This window comes from Arachis hypogaea, chromosome 19 (assembly GCF_003086295.3).
Source record: "Arachis hypogaea cultivar Tifrunner chromosome 19, arahy.Tifrunner.gnm2.J5K5, whole genome shotgun sequence".
In the NCBI taxonomy this organism is placed as follows: Eukaryota; Viridiplantae; Streptophyta; class Magnoliopsida; order Fabales; family Fabaceae; genus Arachis; species Arachis hypogaea.
Genome location: NC_092054.1, coordinates 48,298,177 through 48,303,302, shown reverse-complemented (window position 1 = coordinate 48,303,302; position 5,126 = coordinate 48,298,177). Strand labels below are relative to the sequence as shown.

At 39.6% G+C, this 5,126-nt stretch overlaps 1 non-coding gene across 1 annotated transcript; it reads left to right on the top strand.

Annotated features, from left to right (window-relative positions):
- The first annotated feature begins 3,411 nt into the window (after window positions 1-3,411).
- Window positions 3,412-3,518, top strand: LOC112781536 (small nucleolar RNA R71). The gene has a single exon (XR_003192309.1). It is a non-coding gene; the product is annotated as a small nucleolar RNA R71 (small nucleolar RNA).
- The last annotated feature ends 1,608 nt before the right edge of the window (window positions 3,519-5,126 follow it).

Here is a 5,126-nt window from a genome sequence, read left to right as displayed (position 1 = left end):
TGATGGTGTTGGGGCTAAAATCAATTTCCATCCCTTTCACATAGCTCTTAAAAGTGGGGGCCTTTGTGGTGTCTTCTCTCACTACATTAGCATAGAACTCCTTGATGAGAGTTGCGTTTATTCTTGTGAGTGGGTTTGTGAGCAATTGCCACCTCCTCCTTTCAATCTTTTCTTTTATCTCTGGACATTCATCATCTTTGAATTGGAAAGCCAGATCAAGTAATATCTCCTTGGGTGCCATCCAATCGAATTGAATTTCATGGAATATGGACTTAAACTTCCACTCATCAAAAAGGATGTCCTCCACGGGCTCCTTTCCTTTTCGTCTCTTTGAACTTGGTGCTGTCATGGGTGAGGAGTTGATTAGAAAAGATATAAGTGTGGATAGTTGTGGAGAGTATATTGTATGAAGGAGATTAGCAAGTAACTTGCAATGGAAGGGAAGCAAAGTTGAAGTGTAGAAGAGTTGAAGTGTGGGAGTGAATATGAGGTTCGGTCACCTAGAGTGGGAGCTATTTATTTGCAAGGTGGTGGGTAAATGAAGGGTAGAGATTAATCTTGTATGGTGAGAATGGATGGTGTGTATATGAAGTAGCATAGGCACAAGGATCACCACTTTATGAGGTGGTTGGGTTCGGTCTTCAAAGGTGGAGGCTATGACACATTCAACTACCCAATGCTTGCATGGTAACATTTCCTAAGGAATACCATTCAAGGCTATGTGCTTAGCCCTTCATAAAGTAGCCGAATCCTCCCTTGCATTGACTTGTCATTTCCATCCATTTCTTCCTTCATTTCCCTATTCAATACAAGAACCAAAAATTAAATTCAATTGGTGGTGGCAAAATGAAATGTAGCTAACTACTTTTTGAATTTTCATCAATTAACCAAATAAAACAAACTAAGTATTACTCATGAATTAAAATCAACTTGACTATTTATGAGTATGCGTATAACATTGGTGAACACCAAACTTAGTTTTCGGTCATGTGGTGCAAGGAAAATTGATTAAACTCCTAAGATATACATAGTATGCACCTTATATATCATCCTAGGTGCCTTGCACACCAAACTTGTCATTCACTATATGTTTTATGCAAGAATTCAATTAAGTGCTTGTCACTTTTTGAATTGATTATCATGAGTACTACTTTATTATCTATTATCAAAACATAAACTAAAAAGGATATAAAGCATGGTTTGCCTCCCATGAAGCGCTTCTTTAACGTCATTAGCTTGACGGTTGACCCTTGTTAGGGAGGTTGGCAGTGTCTCAGGTCTTCTCCTCTCATGGTGAATCTATCTCCACTTTCTTCTTTGAGAATCTCTACATGCTCCAAGGAGAGGACTCTATTGATTGTGTACACTTGAGGTAGCTGAGATGGAATTATAGGAAGATGAGGTGAGATTAGTGGTTGGTGAATTGATATCACTCTGTCCCCTGGAGAGAAGTCCTTTGTAGGGATCTTCTTGTTTTTACATCCTATTGGCATCTTCTTGTCAAATTTCTTCTCTTCTTCAAGTGGTGCTTCAGTGATTCTTGTGTCAGGAGGGTCCTTGTTGATTGTCCCTTTTGAATCTTGTGGTTTTAGCTCCTCTTTGGATCTTTTTTATTGTTGTACCACTTGGATTTCCTGTTTGTCCACCAGAGATGCCTTCAGAGGCTCTGCTTGTGATTTACTGCTTGTCTCCTTCACAATTGCTTTCCCATAATCATCCTTCAGGCCTCTGTTCTCTTGCTCAGACTCATGTAAGGGTTTGAAGACATGAAAGGTGAGTTGTTCGTCATGTATTCTTAATATTAGCTCTCCCTTCTCAACATCTATGAGTGCTTTGGCTGTAGCTAAGAATAGTTTTCCCAGAATGATTGGGTGAAGATAGCTTTCTTCCATCTCAAGAATAACAAAGTCTGTAGGGAGGAAGTACCTCCCTACCTTCACCAGCACATTTTCAACCATTCCTAATGCTTGTTTCTGGGTCTTGTCAGCCAACTGAAGGGTTATGTTTGTGGATTTCAACTCATTGATTTGCAGCTTCCTCATGAGAGACAGGGGCATTAAATTTATGCTCGCTCCAAAATCACAAAACCCTCTGTCAATCATTGTATCCCCTATAGCACAAGGGATGTGAAAACTTCCTGGGTCCTTCTTCTTTGTAGGTAGGTCTTTCTGGATAAGAGCACTGCACTCCTTGGTCATCACTACTGTCTGTCCATCCTTCAGGGGATTCTTCTTGGTTAGCAACTCTTTCATGCATTTGATATATGAAGGCATTTGTTGGAGGGCTTTAATAAACGATATGTTGACATGGAGAGATTTAAATATGTCCAGAAACCTAGAATACTACTTCTCTTTAGCACCACCCTTGAGCCTTTGAGGGAATGGTGCTTTTGGTACATATGGTTCCAAGACTCCCTTCTCCATTGGATCCTTCCTTTGTGCAGGGTTAATTTCTTGTTCTGTCCTTTCTAATTTCTCCTTTGGGAACCCTTTGTTGTGCTCTATTAGCCTGATAACTTCTTCCTCCAAGATCTCTTCACTCCTTAGAGTGATTGTCTTACATTCTTCCTATTTCAAATTCCTTGTTTCTCCTCTTGGATTCTTCTTAGTGTCACTTAGAAAGCTGTCAGTGGGTTTAGGAATTTGCTGAGAGAGATATCCTACTTGGGCTTCAAGCTTCTTGATGGCAGCTCCCTGGTTTAGCATACTGGACCTTACTTCCTCCTTGAATGCCTTGTTGTCGTTAGACTCCTAGAAAAGTTCTTCAAGTAATGCCTCAATCCAGGAAATCCTATCCTCAGATGATGATTGTTATGGTGGGTTGGAAAGTGGAGGTTGACGATGGTTGTTTTGTGCTTGATATGGAGGTTGGAAGGAAGTGTTATGTGGGGCTTGATATGGTCTTTGTTTGGAGTGTTAATAAGTGGAATTGTTGTAAAGGTTGGAGTTTTGAGGCCTATGATCTTGTGTTTGGTTTTGCTGGCTTCGCCACCCAAAGTTTGGGTGGTTCTTCCAATCAGGATTGTAGGTTTTGGAGTGTGGATAATAAGGTTGTCTTGATGAGTTTCCAACATAATTGGCTTGTTCCCAATCACCTCTTTCCTTTGTGTTCACCCCTTCTTGAGCTGGTGGTTGAGTGTTGACTGCGGCAACCTGATTTTTCTCCATCTGCTTGGTAATTAACTTGTTTTGAGCTCGCAATGTATCCATATGACTCAGCTCCATTACTCCTCTATTGGTGCTCTGATCTGAGGCATAGAAGTACTCATTATTAGCCACTATTTCAATGATATCTATGGCCTCATCTATGGTCTTTTTGGTATTGAGAGAACCTCCTGAAGAGTGGTCCAAGGCCTTCTTTACTTCTCTACAGAGACCTTCATAGAAAATGTGCAGCTGCACCCATTCGTTGAACATATCAGGGGGACATCTTCTTGTTAGCTCCTTATATCTTTCCCATGCTTCATACAAAGTTTCTCCATCTAGTTGTCTGAAAGTTTGTACTTCCGTTCTCAACTTGATTATCCTCTGTGGAGGGTAAAACTTTGTTAGAAACTTGTTGACAACATCCTCCCAGGTGGTAAGACTCTCCTTAGGAAAGGATTCAAGCCACTTAGATGCCTTGACCCTAAGAGAAAAGGGAAACAAAAGCAGTCTATAGGTGTCAGGATGAATACCATTGTCTTTCACAGTGTCACAGATTCTCAAGAATGTGGTTAGATGTTGGTTGGGGTCTTCCTGAGCACTTCCTCTAAATGAACAATTGTTTTGAACCAGGGTGATGAGATGAGGTTTTAGCTCAAAGTTATTGGCATGAATGGTTAGTTTTAGGATGCTACTTCCACAATTTTCTGAGTTTGGGTTGATGAAAGAGCTTAAAACTCTTCTCTCATGCCCAACATGATTACCAGCACCCTCTCCAACATGATTGTGTACTTCTTCCTCTATGGTAACATATAGATCTTCTTCCACCTCTTCCTCACCAGCTATTCCTTTACCTCTTGCTTTCCTCCTCCTTAGTCTAAGGAAGGTTCTCTCAGGTTCACTATCAAAAGAGGTTGAGGTTCCTCCTCTTCTACTTGTCATACACATAGCAAAGCAAACAAAAGAAAACAAGTGAAGGAATCACTCTTGTTAAGAAGTGTGGTTAGAGTGATTGGTGCAATTTGTCAAACAGTTAGTGGATTAGTGTGAAAGAATGTAAATAAACAATGAAAAGTAATTGAAATTGCTGAGAATGAAAGTAAACAAACTGAAATAAAACTAATCAACAAAAGAAAAGAAAAGTGTTTAATCTAGTTATCCTTCGATTTAATCATTGTCAATGCAAAATCAATCCCCAGCAACGGCACCATAAACTTGATCACGGGAAATCTGTCTCTCAAGAAATTTCCTTCGGCAAGTATACCGAACTTGTCATCAAGTAAAAACTCATAGTAGAGTGAGGTCGAATTCCACAGGGATTGATTGGTTGAGCAACTTTAATCAGAGGAATGTTCTAGTTGAACTAAACAGAATTGAATTGAGAATTGCAGAATTTAAATGGCGGGAAAACATAAATAGCAAGAAATATAAATGACGGGAAAGTAAATAGCTAAATGTAAATTACAGAAAGTAAAACTCGGAAAGTAAATTACAGAAAAGTAAATGGGAATGGGGATGATGAACATCAAAGTAAATAACAGAATATAGAGAATAGGAAGATAAGAATAGGGAAGTTCATTAGGTTCAGGAGATGTTGCATTCTCCGGATTAAGTTCATTCTCATCTCTTCCTCAATCCATGCAACTCATTGACCTCTTGGCAATCTTAGGTGATTGAATCCCAATTTCTTGGCAATTCAATCTCTCTAAACTTGAACAATTGCCCAATTCCTTGATCTAATTGCTCATGGGAAGCGATGGAGTGCGATCACTGATTATACCACATGTTTTTCTAGATCAAAGTATCGGGAGGATTATATGTCACTATATCCGTCCAACCTCCAATCTAGTCCAACATGAGAAACCATTTCTAGCATGATTTTCTCATTCCTCTTCCAAGGTTCTGAGGAAATCCAAGTATGAACAATTTCTCTTTCGAGACAATTGCTCAATTGGATGAAGATCGAAAGCTTTCAATCAAATC